Below are 16,891 nucleotides of genomic sequence, written 5' to 3' on the forward strand. Positions count from 1 at the left end.
CTAGATTACAGCTGTTACAGATCAAAAGCTTATTTACTCCAAAAAATATGAAATAAAAATAGCCTTTGATTTAAAAAAAAAGATTACAAATGAGGAAATAGAAATGTCTTATGGAAAAACTATGAAGATAATTTGCAAGCTTTTCAGGAAAGTTGACAAAAGCCTCATCTTGAAAACCTTTTATATAGCCAAATTTCATCTGCTATTAAAAAAAAGAAAAAAGCTTACAATGAAAATCTAACACAAGCAATGTTGAGTTTATGTTGTAATAGGTAAATAATAACAGTATTCAGGATTTAGAAAGAGCAGGGATACGAAATACCATTCGTAGGAAGAGTATCAAGAATGCCAGTTTTAATGATTTTCTTTGTTACCTTCAGGTTGGCTCCAATTCATCTTGGCAGTAGGTGTGACATAGCCACTTGCTACTTGACCATATATCATCCTCAAGATAGCTGTTGTTTGAATCCGTTGTTACAGTGTTGTTGTTGTAGGTACCATCAAGTTGAGCACAACACATAGTGACCTTATGAACAATTCTGAATTCTGTCCTGTCTTGTGCCATTCTCACAATCTCTGAGACGCGTTAGCCCATTGCACTAGTAACTTTAACAATCTGGTGGAAGGTCTTCTTATCTTTCTTATCTTTCCCTTCTTTATCTTGGACCCTCCTCTTTTCCAAGCACGATGTCCTTCTCTGAGGAATACCTTCTCCTAGCAACATGTTCAAAGTACGTGAGATGAAGCTTTGTCATTCTTGCTTCCAAGAAGCACTCTGATTGTACCATCTCCGAAACATATCAGTTTATTTTTTTTAGGCAGTCCATGGGATATTCAGCACTCTTCTCTATCACCACAGATCAAAGGCATCAATTCTCTCATTTTCTTTCTTTTTTTTTTATTGTTGTTTTATTTCTTCATTGTTTAGATCTCAGATGTATAGCAAGTGACTGAAAAGACCATAACCTGAATCAGGTGCACCTTAGTCCTCAAATTGATGTCATTGCTCCTCAATAATTTAGAGAGGTCCCTGACTGCAGACTTTCCCAGTGCAATACATGGTCTAATCTCCTGATTTCTGGTATAAAGGATGTTGATTGTGGATCCAAGTGAGAAGAAGTTGTTGACCATTTCAATGATTTATTCATCTATCATGATGTTGCCTATTGGTCCAGTGGTGAGAATTTTTCTTTCTTTTCTTGAAATTAAAATGCAGTCCATGGTGATGGCTACATTCTTTGATCTTCTATAGCAAGTGCTCCAAGTCCTCCTCACATTCATCAAGCAAGATTGTGTCATCTGCATAATTTTGTTAGTCCATCTCATTGTAAATTTCCTTCATTATTATTGGTCCTCTCTCAGACATAATCTTTTTTTCCTAGTGATTACTTTTTTTTCTGATGATTTGTCTAAAGTAAATGAGTTGAAGTCTTGCAATCTTTGATTTTTAAGGAGCATTCTATTATGTTTTTCCTATGATTTATTTGTTCTTTTTTTTCTATTTTTTTTATTTAGTATTCCCTAACAGAATCATCCATATGTGTTCCTAGTCCCAAGAAAGGTGACCCAAGAAAATGTGGAAATTATCGAACAATATAATTACTATCAATATCATATATACTATCAATATAATTACTATTTTGCTTGTGCAAAATACTGCTGAAAAGTATTAAAAAATGTCTAGAACAGCACAGAGAGAACTGCCAAAAGTTCAAGCTGAATTTAGAAAAGCCTGTGGCACCAGTTATATCACTGCTCATGTCAGATGGATTCTGGCAGAAAGCAAAGAATCTCAAAAGAATGTCTATTTGTGCTTTATTGACTATGCAAAAGCATTTGACCTTATAGCTCATAACAATTTATGGCTAACATTGAAAAGAATGGGAACCCTAGAACACTTAATTGGGTTCATGTGAAACCAATACCTAGACTAAGAGGTTGTTATGCATACAGAGCAAGGGAACATTATTACATGGTTTAAAGTTAAGAAAGGTGTGCATAAGGGTGGTGTTCTTTCTCCATACCAATTTAATCTGTGTGCTGAGCAAATTATTCAGGAAGCTAAACTCTTTGAAGAAGAATGTGACATCAGGATTGGAGGAAGACTCATTAGTATCCTTTATTATGCAGATGACACAATGTTGTTTGCTGAAGGTGAGGAGAACTTGAACCACCTCCTATAGAAGGTTAAAAACTACAGCTTTCAATATGGATTGTATCTCAATTTCAAGAAAACAAAATTCCCCACCTCTAGACCATGTCATAGATGGAGAAAAGATTGAAACTGTCAATGATTTCATATTACTTAGATTTAAGTCAACATCCTTAATACCATCAGTCAGGAGATCAGGAGACCATGTTGCACCGAGGAAGTTTGCAGTCAGAGAGATCTCTAAATTATTGAGGAACAATGAGACCAGTTTTCGGACTAAGGTGCATCTGATTTGGGTCATAGTCTTTTCAGTCACTTGCTATGCATCTGAGATTTAGACAATGAATAAAGATGACCAAAAAAAGAATTGATGCTTCTAAACTGTGATGTAAAAAAGTACTGAATATCCCATGGACTGCCAAAAGACCAAATAGATAGGTTTTGGAAAAGGTGCATCCAGATTGTTTCTTGAAAGCAAGGATAATAAAGCTTCATCTTACATACTTTGGGCATAATGCTGGGAGAGGCAATTCCTTGGACAGGGACATCATGCTTGGAAAGATGGAATGATAGAGTTGGAGAGGAAGACCTTCAGCCAAATGGATTGACACAGTCACTGCAGCAATGGACTTGAGGGTGTCAAAGGTTGTGAGGATGACAAAGGTTAGGACAGAGTTCAGACCAGTGGTTTATAGGCCTGCTATGAGTTGTAGTCATCTCAGTAGCACCTAAAACCAACAACAGTCAGTATCACAATTTGAACGTATTAATCCTTATGTCCTCCTTTTTCACTATCTAATTTTGCGCTCATGTAATTAGCTATATGATACAAGATCATACATAAAACATTTGAGATGTCCTTCATCTTTCACTCTGGGACATGTAGCTAGACAAAGATATTCCTTGGGAAGATACTTCATGCTTGGAAATATGGAAGGGTCAGCGAAGGAGAGGAAGACCCCCAATGAGACAGACTGACGAGGTAACTTCAGTAATGGGCTCTAGCGAGTCGGAGACGATGAGGATGGCACAGAATAGGGCAGGGTTCAGGGTTCCTAGAGTTGCTATGAGTCGTGCTTGACAGCACCTGTTTGCAACAACAAAAGAGTTTGTCGATATAATAAAAAAATTTCGAATTAACGTCAGTTTGAAGGCAGACTTTGAATAAATATAATCAATATTTTGAATTATTTGACAACTTTTAGAATTATCTTTTTAACTTACAGAATATTGCCAAATGTCTCAAATGTTGGTGATTATAACTTAATTTTTTCCCCCCTTATCTTTGTACCTGGGACATGTTTTTTGATTTTACTCACAATCAAGACGTGAAAGTAGGGTACAATGCATCATGTGACTGTGATATTGTCACGTTCCACTCTGAAGAGTGCTTATGTTAGACCTGGCTAGAGGTGATGTCTATCAAACTAACAATCAAAGGCATCAGAAGCCTCTTGACAAGCGGCTCCAGTTTATCAGGGAGAAGGAGGTTAGCACAAGGGAGGGGACAGTTCAGATCCATTGTCCCTGGGATCACTGTGAATTGTCATGGATTCAATGATGCCTAACACTAACAACAGTAACTTTCAGATGCTCACCCTTGGATTCTGGAGCTACTTGTCCTGCACGTTAGCTGGTAGTTTAAGCCTTGTCCTGCAACCCACACACACAAACACACACACAGACATACACACAGACACACACACAGACACACACCTGAGCCACTTATACCAAGACTGGGATGAGTACAAAAATCTTAGCTCCTTGGGCTGACTTTATACAAATTCTAAAATGTAATTTATGCTATTTTTCCATGAGCTGGAGTCAAGTCAATCACAACTAACAACAGCAACAATATATGACATCAAGTCATTACATTTTTCTTCTATAACTTAAAAGCAACAGCAGCAACAAGAAGTCTAAACTCTATGTATCTAATACTATTTTTTAATGTTATCTGAATTTTATTTATTGCTGAATTGTTTTCTCCAAAGCCATACATTTTTTATCTTTTCTTTCTGTGCAACTTTCTTTTCTAGTTTAGGAACCATCAGTTCCTTTTCAGTAAGGATCGTCTCACCATGCCAGGGGCAGCTCACGTAGGGGTTGACCTGACTATGAGCTCTATAGTACAGTGATGCATCTTGGGAACTTTGTTCCCGTGTGTGTGTGTGTGTGTGTGTGTGTGTGTGTGAGAGAGTGATGACCAGAAAATCAACTTCTAATCCATTAAGTTCGACATTAGTCTGCATTTTTAAGCACATGCAGCAAAAACCGCAGCACTCTTTTTGGGCCACTGACCCTGTGTCCAGTCCCACTGTTCGGCCTGGGCACACCTACTACTAATTCCACCACGGTAAAGTCAGAATGTCACAGGATGCTTTTGTGCAGTGACACCTTTCAGATGTTTTGTGGTTTTTCTGGATATGCATCCCCTTGATGGCCTGGGAAGTTTCCCAGGTGTTCTAAAAATGGATGCTGATATTTGAACCTCTTAATTTGCATGATTTTGGGGGGAGGTTTTCTGGCTCAAGCAAGTAGCAAACCATTTTGGGAGGTCACTCACTTGAAGCTGTTTATGGGAAGAGGCAGCAGGAGATTTTAAATTCCATTTTACACGTCTCCTTTCTAGTATCTTGTTAGCATCTTGACTTCTCTTGTTTCTTTTCAATTTGTTCCTTTTCAAGGGGCATTTTATTCCATCGATCCATGAGTGGAAGTTTTCTCTTAGAAGAGTTATATTATTAACTCTTAATTCACTGTTATTCTACCTATGGTGAAACTAGTCAATACAAGCATCATCATTTAACTGAAAATCAGGAAAAAAGAACAAGATCACCAATAAAAAAAAAAAAAAAAAAAAAAAAAAAAAAAAAAAAAAGAACAAGATCTGGTGGTGAAAGTTGTTAAAGGTTTCATGTCTTCATCACTCCCAATTGTGTTATTGAGTGCTTGAGTGTAGCTTCAAAGTTAATGGAGCATATCTGATTTTTCCCCCCAGAAAGATGAATCACATCACCAAACTCTCACTTCATTAACAATTAAGCCTTTCTCAAATTCGCTATTCTTTTATATGCTTCAAATGCAATTTGATACTTGCAATTCGTGTTCTGGTTCTAGTTAATGAGTATTTGGATGACTTTCTCCTCCTGGACTCTTTATTGTCTGACAGTTATTGACGGAAACCTAAAAGCTGGCAGTCTCATCAGTCCTTGGACGGTGCTCTGGGAAGGTTTACTGAGGATGTTGGCCCAGAGTCAGCAACTTCCAAACTGGGTGTCACCGAGCCATTCTGCTTTACCCACTTCCTCATTAATTTAAGGGACCCTTCTCCTTTCTCTTTCCGACCTGAGTCCTTGTCAACTCAGGACTTCAAAGAATTTCTTCTTCTTTGGGGCCCTCACTCCCTTCAATTTTACTTTGCGTCTCCTGTTTGCTTGGGCGTGGCCCGGGAATGGAGTATTCACTATTTTTTTTCTTCATGTTTCCACACCGTCTTCAAGCCCAAAGTTCTCAGGAGCTCCTAGCACATGGTTGTCTGAGCTAGTGCACAACTCAGGGCCCCTTCAGCCTCTGTCTCCCCAGGAAAAAAATGAACATCCTTAATTAGAGCAATCTTCATCTTTAATGTTAGAAATGAACTGAGCTCTGGATGTGTTTGTTGAATGAAACTCCTAATTTTAAGACATCTTTGTGTCCAGCCATTTAATAACCTTGAACTTCTCCCAAGGATGCAGAGTTCTTTTTTATGCTCTTCTGCAGAGTCTGCTGTTGGTCTGACATTTGTTTAGTGAAACTTTCTTTCTCCACTTTCTTTTGTAAGACACAGAGTAATGTCCACAGAGTGGCCAGCATCTGTGAACTCAGAACTTTCAAAGAGTTCAGTTGACCACCATCAAGTGAATCCATGTAATTTAAAACCTAAAATGAGTAGGGACAAGGGAGCAGGGAAAAGGGCAAAGTGCCTCAATCTGGTGATTGGAAACCACTTTGAAGAATATTTTCTATTCTGGGAGGTGCCTGGGATTCGGGGGGGACTTAGAAAACCGACTGAGAACTCTGATCTTGATCTGTAACCAGCTCAGCAATCCTTGCTTCTACAATGTCTCAGCGTGTTTCAGCATGGCCTTGTGATAAGATTACACACCACAAGGTGTATTTGACACATCTGGGTAGGAGACAGGTGAGGGATGTGTGTGTATGTGTGTGTGCATGTGTGTGAGAGAGAGAGAGAGAGAAAGAGAAATAGCGCGAGCGAGAGAGAGCACAGAACGTATGATTTAGATGTTGTGGTCATTCTATTGTGAAAGCAGTGGGTGGGATGTGGTCTAGCATGAGTGGTGGTGGCAGCTCTGGGTTCTGCAATGCAGGAAGTTCTTAGAGGGCCGGTCAGTCCTGTGAAAGCTATGGGTGAGACCAGGATAAGCAGCTACTTCCCGGATTTTTGTTTCACATGAAACTTGGAAGTCCTGCAGATGTGTGCTGACTCTCAATGCTAGGAGGTCTTGAATATTGCATTTGATATTGCCAGTGTGACAGTTCTAACTCCTGAGGACCCCGTGGGTTCAGAGTCAAACTGCTCAGCAGTGTTTTCATGGCTGTGACCTTTTGGAAGCAGATCACCAGGCCCGCCTTCCATGGTTCCTCAGAGGAGCTTAAACCACTGACTATTTGTTGATGGTCAAGAACATATCTGCTCTACCAGATAAAATTTCAAATTGTTAAAGTCTTGAGAGATCCTTGACCAAAACACCTTGCCTCACCTTGACCCCTTCGCCTCACTCTCTTGCAGATTCTGCTTCTGGGAGTCTGGGTCAGGACCCCAGAATCTCTGTGTTTATTCTGAGTGAAGGGAGATTGTGGTGCCGGGTATTCTGGGCCACCCTGTGGACACTGTTGACCTTTGGCTCTGTGACCTCCTGTGGGATTCAACATGGAAGAGGCCAGGTTTTATTAGCCAACTTCTCACTTTTGAAGTGTACTCCAAAAATAAAAAGGGCTAGCATTTTCAAGGCAAAGTAAACAAGAGCTATTGATGTAAAGAAGAACGCGTGGTTCATCCAGTGCAGACTCGGTTAATCATTCACTCCTGTATATTCAGGCCTCTGCCCACCAAGTGGTTCACTGAACTTCTGACTTTGAAGTTGAACTAGGACTTGTACAGTTCTCTCCATCTACTTGGAAAACATCCTGTAAAGAATTTACGCTTCAAAAGAATGGTTTCACCTGACCCTTGAATTGTGTCCCTTTGACATTATTATCTCTTTGATAATGATGTGAGTTTATCATTAGCATGTTGGTGGTGCTTTAGGCTAAGCATTAGGCTTCTAACCACAAAAATCAATGGTTCAAATCTACTAGCAGCTATAAAGGAGAAATACGAGGCTGCCTGATCTCATCAAAATCACAGCCTCAGAATCTGTATGGGGCCGTTCTGTTATGTCCTATACAGTCACTGTGAATTAGAATGGACTTAACAATGGTTAAGTGTGCACTATGACTTCAATATGGTTTTTCTATAGATGGCTAGACAGTTACTTCAATACCATTTAGTAGACAGTTTCTACAGAAATATTTATTTGTAAGCTTTTATAGTTGAACCTCCAAGTTTACCAATATGAGCCATAGTTTCCATGTTTTATTTTTATACCTAATTTTGAAATAAATATAAATAGGTTTTAATAAGTTATTTCTTTATAAGATGTTGTTGTTGTTGTTATGTGCCGTCGAGTCGCCTGCGACTCATAGGAGCTAGATTTACCTAGCTCAGAGACTTTGCAACACTAACTAAACAATTGCATGTCTCTGGTAGTTCGAATACATCAGTGACTCAAAGAAAGATGAGCATTTTCTCTCCATTGTCATTTACAGCCTCAGAAAACAATGGAGGTGTGTTAGTTTTTATTGACTGGATAACATGGTTGTTCTGCCCCATGCAGATAATCTTAGAAATAAGAAAACAAAATTCTTAAGACTTGTTGTGCTTACAAAAGACCAGAATTGACAAAGGTATTCAGGTGAATTGATGCTCAATTATAATATGAGAAAAATTGCTCCTTGGGAGAAACCGGTGGATTTGAACCACTGAACTGCCAACCTTTTGATTAACTTTAGATTATGTGTTACTCCACAAGGGCTCTCTATATACATATTATAGTACTTGGAATTAAAATAAAACCCCTTTTTGTATGGTTTGGTTGAAAATTTACAGAGTAAATCAGTGTTTCGTTCAACAATGTGTTTGATAAATTCGAGACTTTGTCAAATCCCCCCACACACCTTTTTTTGGTATAGGAACAAATACAATCTCTTCCAGTCAGTTGACCAGGTGATTGTCCTCCAAATTTCTTGACACGACCTGGTGAGCACGTCTGTCTTGGAGAGGGTGAAACCAAGTCTCTCCTTGGAGGCTAGGATTTTGAAGCTCCGCCTCACTTACTTTGGGCACATGGCCAGGAGAGGTTGATCCTTGGGGAAGGACGTCATGCTCAGAAGCGTGGTCATACAGTGCAGGAGAGGAAGACCCCAGATGAGATGGATTTGTACAGTAACTGGGAAGTTTAGGGTTGGAGTATCAGTGTTAATGAAACTGGCTCAGGACAGGGAAAGGTTCAGAGCTGCTATACATAGGTCACTATACATCGAAAGTGACTCAGTGGCACATAATAACAATAACATACTATGACAGGTTTGGAAGCAGGAGTAGAGTACACTTCCTAAACAACATGCCTCCAGAAACTCTATGAACTTATACAGATTATTATAGGCAAACTAATTTCAAAAAAAAAAAAGAGGAATGTTTGAGACAGGTTTGGAAGCAGGAGTGGCATGCACTTCTTAAACAACATGCCTCCGGAAACTGTGAACTTTGAGAAATGACGACAGGCATAGAAAGGCTTCAGGTCTTTTGTTCATAGGGTTGATAATGAGTTGTGCTTGACTTAATGGTAATCAACAACAACAATTATGTGCTTTGCAACTCACAGCTGACACTTTGGCAGTTTTTTTGAGGTTATAGATCACACAGGAAGAGATTGAGTATCATTATCCTGTGAAGAAGCTGGTCGATTGGTCTTACCTGCGTTTGGCTTGACAGCACCGACTCTTGAACACTTAGTCATCCGAGTTCCCATTAAAAACAGTTGACTTACGAAGTAAAGCCATGGTAAGTGAAGGATCTTTTAATTGTAAATCTGTCATTTAAATGAAACATATGCAAGGTATTTGTGCAAAGTGAACATCCTTTTGACAAATCTTTTAAAAGCTGTCTTTAAATTTGGGTTTAAAAAAAAATATTCAGCATGATGATATTTGAGGTACCATTGAGCTGAATGAAATGACTCTGAGCCTGGGTGCCTTCTTCAGGATACTTGTGTAAGACTCTCCATGGACAGGACACACGGCCTTTCTGGATTAGCCTGTTCTGTGTGGGTTGTTACATAACGTTGATTTGGAACCAGCTCATAGCTGACCCTTCAAGTGGGTTTTCAGAGGCAGTACATCACATGGGAGGAGGTTGCCCATCTTTCTTCCACAGAGCAGCCGGTAGATTTGAACCACTTGCTTTTGAGTTACCGACACAACTCTGGAGTCTCTTTACCCCCAACACTGGTGTGTTTAAACTGCTTGATAGTCTGATCGCTATCTGAAGCCAAGTGTGGCTTGAACATCTCCCCCCCCCCAACAGAGGTGCCACCTTGGTGGTGTAAGATGACATTTATCTTTATAATTTGAACACCCAAAACTTGAACTTCTGTGATGGCCCTTATTAGATCAAACTACATAGAGCCACAGAGGTAGATGAGAGGGCATCTCAGTAGTGAAATAGAATTAAAAGAGAAGAGCTCACATATTTCCTGTAAACCAGTTAGTAATCTTAGAGTTCATTCCAACTCATGATGATCTCAATGAGTCAGGGTAGAAACAGGGCTCCATAGATTGAGTTTCCAGAAGACAACTTCCAGGCCTTTCTTCAGAGGTACCTCTGAGAACATAATAATCATCAATATTTTGGCTGGGATCTGAAGGCATTAACCAGTTGCATCACCATCAGTCAGTCAGTGCTGTGGAGTTGGAACTGACTCATAGCTAACCTTCCAGGGGTTTTCCAGAGACTGTAAATCACAAGGGAGGAGATTATCCCTCCTTCTTTTGCAAAGACACTGATGAACTTGAACCAGCAGAGAGGGACCACTTCAGGGTTCACAGTGCAACTCCCTGCAAACTGTGCCAGTTTCAACCTTGTACCCATTTCAAATGGTATTCCTTATTGGTCCAGTTTTGAGGATATATGTTTTCTTTATAATGAAGAAAAATCCACACTGAAGTCTATGGTATTTAATCTTGTATCAATAAGTAAATAAAGTCTTCTTAGCTTACAAGAGACAAGGTTGTATTATCTTGGTATTCCAAGTTGTAAATAAGTCTTCATTGAGCAAATCTTCTATCAAAGACATCTTTAAAGTGCTAAAGTTTAAAGACATTAAAGACTAAGTGGCACCATATATTTTATGGTAACTCTGCCTCGTAGCTGCCTTATGAACAGAAAATTAAAGACTGAATGATGCCAATCCAGAGACTAAGGCGTGCCTGATTTGAGCATGCTCTTCACAATTACTAGCTATACATCAGAGAGCTGGACAATGACTAAGGATGATAAAAGAAGAATTGATGCCTTTGAGATGTGGTGTTAGAAAAAAATAGTGAACATACCACAGACTGCCAAGAGAACAAAGATGTCATTCCTGGAGATAGTGAAACAATGCTGCTCCTTAGAGGCAAGAATTTTGAAGCTCCATCTCACATACTTTGGGCATGTTGCCAGAAAGGACCAAAAGATCATGCTTGCAAGGGTAGAAGGCTAGTGCAGGAGAGGAAGACTTTGCATGGGATGGATTGACTTAGTGAGTAGGATAATAATTGACTCAGTGAGTGTGTTGGCAACAATGAGATTGGTTCAAGATAGGACAAGGATCAGAGCTATTATACATACGGTTGCTAAGAGGTGTGGGCAACTTGACAGCACATAAGAACAACAACAATAATGTGCACCTGACCCAAGTCATAAGCATTTTCAGTTGCTTCATAGGCATGTGGAAGTTTTGCAGTCAATAAGGAAACCCAAAGAAAAATTGATGCCTTTGAATTGTGGTGTTGGAAAAGAGAATTCAATATATTATGTTCTTTCAAAAGAACATGCACATCTGTCTTATAGGAAGAGCAACCAGGGTGTTCTATAGAGGTAAGGATGGTGAAACTTAGTCCTACATACTTTGAGTGTTTGTCAGGAGGTGCTAGTCCTTGGAAAGAGAAGAAGACCCTCAAAGAGTTGGATTGACACAGTGACTGTAACAATGAGCTTGAACATGGTAGAGATGGTTAAGAGGGGGCAAAATAGTGCAAAGATTCTGTCATTCATAGGGTTACTATGAGCTATAGTTGGCTCACCAGCACCTAACAACCAGTCTTCTAATCTTTATGCTGAGTTCTTTTTCAGACAGTCAGCTTCTTGGATTATTTGCTCAAAAGACAGATTGACAAAGTATGAAAGGCTATAACCCTGTCACATCTTTCCAGATTTTAAACCTCACAGTAACTCCTTGTTCTGTTCAAACACCTTTCTCTCAAACTTGAAGTTTCTGTATGAACACAATTCAATGTTCTGGAATTCCCATTCTTGGTACACCTATCCATAATTTGTGTTATCATATAGTTGAATACCTTTAAGTCTATAAACATAGGTAAACACCTTTCTGCTATTTTTTGCTTTCATCAAAAAGCTATCTGATGTCAGCAATGATATTAATCATTCTACATCCTCTTATAAACCAGCTTCAATTTTGGTTGCACTGCTAAAATAATTTTTAAATAATATTGAGGATAATTTAATTCGCACATAATATTAATGGTATTGTTCACTGTATCTACGTTCTGTTGGACCATCGTTGATTCAACACTTACAGTAATCTCTTTCAGTGAGTTGGCCAGGTAGCTGTCTTCCAAATTTTTGGCATAGACCATTTAAGGCTCCATGCATTTGTTGAAATGTCTCTATTGAGAGGCCTCAATTCCTGAAGATTATTTTTTTTTTAAAATTTTTATTATTATTTTGTGTGTGTGTACCGTCAAATCAGATCTGACTGGTACAGGAGGATATTGCGCCTCCTTCTCCGGCAGAGCATCTGGTGGATTTGAACCGTGTTCCTCTGGGATTGCAGTGCAGCTTCTTGCCACTAGGCCACCAGAGCTCCCCTTGAAGATTATTTTTGTTAGTGTCTTCAGGAACCTTGGATTTCTTCCTCTGTTATCACCAGTTTTGTTTTGTTTTTTTTTTTATCAAATGCTACCACTGGGCCAATTGGCAGTATTATCATAGATAATAAAGAGATTGAGATTGTCAACAGGTTTATCTTACTTGGCTCCACAATCAACACTCTGTGTACCAGCAGTTTGGGAAAGTTTGCTGTCAGGGCCTTTCTAGAGTAATGAAGAGCGACTCCGGTCTGGAGACGAAGGTGCACCTGATACAGGCCATAGTCTTTGCAGTTACTTGGTGTGTGTCAGGAAGCTGGACAATGACTAGGGATGATAGAAGGAGAGTTAATGCTTTTGAGCTGTGGTGCTGGAGAAGAGTATTGAATATACCATAGACTACTAGGAGAACAAATAGATTCATCCTGGAGAGGGTGAAACCAGGATGCTCCTTGGAGGCAAGGATTCCAGAGTTTCGCCATGTCACTTTGAACATGTTGCGAGGATGGACCAGTCCTTGGAAAGGGACGTAATGCTTGGCAAGGTAGAGGGACAGTGCAAGAAAGAAAGACCTTCTATGGGATGGATAGATTCAATGAATTGGGTAATGGGTAAGTGTGTCAGAGACAGTAATGTTAGCACAGGATAGAGCAGGTTCCAGGGCTATTGTCTATATAGGGATGCTATGAGTCACAGGCAACTTGACAGAACATAACAGCAACTTCTTTAAATGGCTGAGCACCAGTTAATTATTTCTGGACCATAACTGTATTACTTCCAACTTATTTTGATATTTTTAGCATTGTTCAATATTTTACTCATAAAAATCCTTCAAGATTCTATGTAACTTGAGGCTTGATATTTTTTTATTTAATTCTTTCAACTAAAGAAATGCTGTGTGTTCTTCTCCAAATGTGTGTTCTATCTCCAAATGTTTGTGCATTCCATTACACTACTTTACTTTTCTTCCTTGAGCCACCCTTCGGAAAAATGTAGTTAGATAATACTTTGCTCACCAAAAGGCTATGTGTCTCCAGCACTTTTGATCTATGGGAGAAAGGTAGACACTTTCCATCAATTAAGATTTATTGCTTCAGAAACGTAAAGTTGGAAGTGAGTCTTTTGAATTTAATGGAACTGTTTTAAATTATTATTTCTTCCATTTTTTCCTTTAGCTACTCTACATTTAAGGAGCTGTAGTGGCCTAGTTAACTTGTGTTTATGTGAAACCTTTACAAAATTCTTACCCCTGGACCAACAGGCAACATCATGATAGATGCAGAAAAGATTGGAACTGTCAACAACTTCATCCTACTTGAATGCACAGCTAACACTCTTTGTACCAGCAGTCAGGAAATCAAGAAACATGTTTCACTGGGAAAGTCTGTAGTCAGGAACTTCTCCAAATTATTGAGAATAATTTCAGTTTGAGGACTAGGATGTACCTTACTCAGGTCATTGTCTTTCTGATCACTTGATATTCTTCTGAGAGCCGGACAGTGAATAAAGATCACGGAAGAAGAATTGATGACTTTGAACTGTATTATTGTAGAAGAGTGTCTCTGTCAGATCACCGGCAACTTAACAGCGACACCCTGATGGAATTAAGCACAACAAAGATACACCACTCCAAGAGAGGATTAGAGAGTCAATCCAGTTCAATTTTATTGGGACTGCACTGCACTTATATACACAGGAAGACCAGATAGGGTGGGCTTACAAATGTGGGACACGTGGATTGGTTAGGAGAAACTCAGCCTTGTGTGGACCACTCCCAGCTCAATAGACATGGCAGCTGTCTTCCCAGGTGACAAGCTTTCTCAAGCTGGTACAGCTAAACACAGGGGAGCTTTCTCTACCCCGTATTAAAGGCCATTGGGAGGCTTGCACTTAGTTGATCTGTCCTGGCCAGAGACCTTCCCTTCCTCCCCGACATTCCACAACAGAAGAGTACTGAATAACCCATGGACTGCCAAAACCTAACTTGAGAGGAACTGAAGAGCATTATGCTGAGTGAACTAACCCAGTCTCACAAGGACAAATATTGTGTAAAACCATTATTGTAGAATGAGTTTAAAGATCCAGGGTGGGGGGAGCGGTAGAAGCAGAGGGATGAGGATGTGCAGGGGGAGGGGAATTAATCATGGGGTTGTACAATTTGATGGGTGAGGGGGTGAGGGAAATTGGAAGAATCTGTTCTGGAAAACAGTATATTTGGATTTTGTAAATTAACATAATAATAAAACAAACCAAAAAAATTTAAAAGAAAGAACAAACAAATATGTCTTAGAGAAAGTGCAGCCAGAATGCTCATTGGAGGCAAGGATGATGAAGCTTCACCTCACGTACTTTGAACTTGTTGCTAGGAGAGGTTATTCCTTGAGGAAGGACATCATGCTTGGAAAGGTAGAAGGACGGCAAAGAAGAGGAAGACTCTCAACTAGATAGATTGGAACACTGCTGCAATGGGCTGTGGTGTGTTAGGAAGTGTAGGGATGGCACAAGACAGGGCAGGGTTCAGATCTGTCATTCATAGTGTCCCTATGGGTCATATTCAAGTCTACAGCACTTAACAACAACAGTGTCCTAGTGGGTAAGAAGTTGCACTCTTAATTCAAAAGTAGGACATTCAAATCACCAATTACTCTGGAGAGAAAGATGGGCAATCTCTCCCCGTACAATTTACAGCCTCTGAAAACCTGTTGGAAAGTCAGCTTTGAGTTGGTTTGATGTTTAGAGCTCTTGTACATAGGGTCGCTATAAGTCGCAAATGACTCAATGGCACATAACAACAACAATATACACGTTGACCAGATATGGAGAAAAAATACATCCCTGAGGCACTGCCTTCCCAATTCCAAACAATGCAGTGTTGCCCTGCTTTGTTTGCACAACAGCTTTTGATCCAGGTATAGGTTCCGCATGAGCACAATCGAATGCTCTGGGATTCCTATTCTTCTCAATCTCAGCCACAACTTACCATTATTCACACAAGTCAAATGCCTTTGCTTAGTCAATAAAGCACAAATAGACATTCTTCTGATATTCCTTCATTTCAGGGAGGATCCATCTGATATCAGCAATGACATCCCTGGTGCCACAGTCTCTCCTAAATCCTGGTTGAACTTCTGGCTATTCCCTGTCTATGTAGTGTTCCAGCCATTTTTTAATGATCTTAGAAGTATTTTGCTTGCATGTGATATCAATGATATTGTTCAATGATTTCCACATTCAGTTGGATCATCCTTCTTGGGAATAGGAATAAATATGGACCTCTTCCAATCCATTAACCGAACAGCCATCTTTCAAATTTCCTGGAATAGACTCATGAGTGCATCCAAGGCTGGATCTACTAATGAAAACATGTCAGTTGGAATTCCTGAGGCCTTATTTTTTGCCATTGCCTTCAATGCAGCTTCCACTTCCTCTTTCATTACCACTGGCTCCTGTTCATATGGTACCTCCTGAAATTTTTCAGTGTCAATCAATTCTTTCTAGTACAGTGACTCTGTGTATTCCCTCTATCTTCTTTTGATGCTTTCTGGGTCATTCAATATATTGCTCATAGTATCTTTCAACATTGCGACATGAAGCCTAAATTTGTTTTTCAGTTCTTTCAGCTTGAGAAATGCAGAGCGAGTTCTTCCCTTTTTATTCTCCAATTCCAGCCAGCTCTCTGCACATCCCATTATAATACTTTGCTTTGTCCTCCCGAGCTGCCCTTTGAAACTGCCCGTTCAGCTCTTTCACTTCGACATGTTTTCCTTTAGATTTGTCCTCTCGATGTTCCAGTGCAATCTTTAGTGTCTCTTCTGACACTCATTTCAGTTTTTTCTGACATAGTGGAGTGATTAAAAATAGCTCATAATCGCCTATTTAGGATATTGATCTTTAATGTTCCATTTCACTCTTTATTATTTCCAATTTTTCTTTACCCATACTTTATGTATTCCACATATGATTACTAATTGATTTTTCCAGCTGCTCCTTGTCAGTTTGACTCGGGCCGTAACAGAAGAATAGAGATGCTGGGGCCTTTACTCCATCTGCACCAAGTCAGACTCTGCTTTGAAGAGGCATCTCATCTGTAGTCACATGGAGCACCTTTTCTTCCAACTTGAGAGGCTGCTTTTCTGGCACTGTGTCAGACAGTATTCCTCGGCTATTCGTAAGCTTTTCGCCTGCTAGGATTTTTTCAGATCAAAACCTTCAGCTCCTTCTTTCAAGCAGAGCTTAGTATGAAAGTTCCAGTGAAATCCACCCCCTATAAGTGACTCTGTTGGTATTTGAAATATTGGTGGCAGATCTTCCCAAACTGCCACGACATGCAAGTCACTGCAATGTGGATGATAGTCGTGCATCTGTGTGATTTTCTGTATGATCTGGAACTCTTTAGAGAATGCTAACTAAATAAGTTTGACATTGTGCTCCTTCAACCTCATGTTACTGATTTCTTTGGTGGAAACTGTTGTTGTTGTTGTTATGTGC

At 39.6% G+C, this 16,891-nt stretch overlaps 1 protein-coding gene and 1 pseudogene across 1 annotated transcript in view; one reads left to right on the plus strand and one right to left on the minus strand.

Moving 5' to 3' along the window:
* Positions 1–16,891, plus strand: part of ESR1 (estrogen receptor 1) — a 492,952-nt gene that overhangs the window by 226,171 nt on the left and 249,890 nt on the right. The gene's annotated exons all lie outside the window — the stretch shown is intronic.
* Positions 4,117–4,701, minus strand: LOC102876141 (annotated as a pseudogene).

The sequence above is a fragment of the Elephantulus edwardii genome, unplaced genomic scaffold (genome assembly GCF_000299155.1).
Source record: "Elephantulus edwardii isolate Elephantulus edwardi_28Jun2011 unplaced genomic scaffold, EleEdw1.0 scaffold00024, whole genome shotgun sequence".
In the NCBI taxonomy this organism is placed as follows: domain Eukaryota; kingdom Metazoa; phylum Chordata; class Mammalia; order Macroscelidea; family Macroscelididae; genus Elephantulus; species Elephantulus edwardii.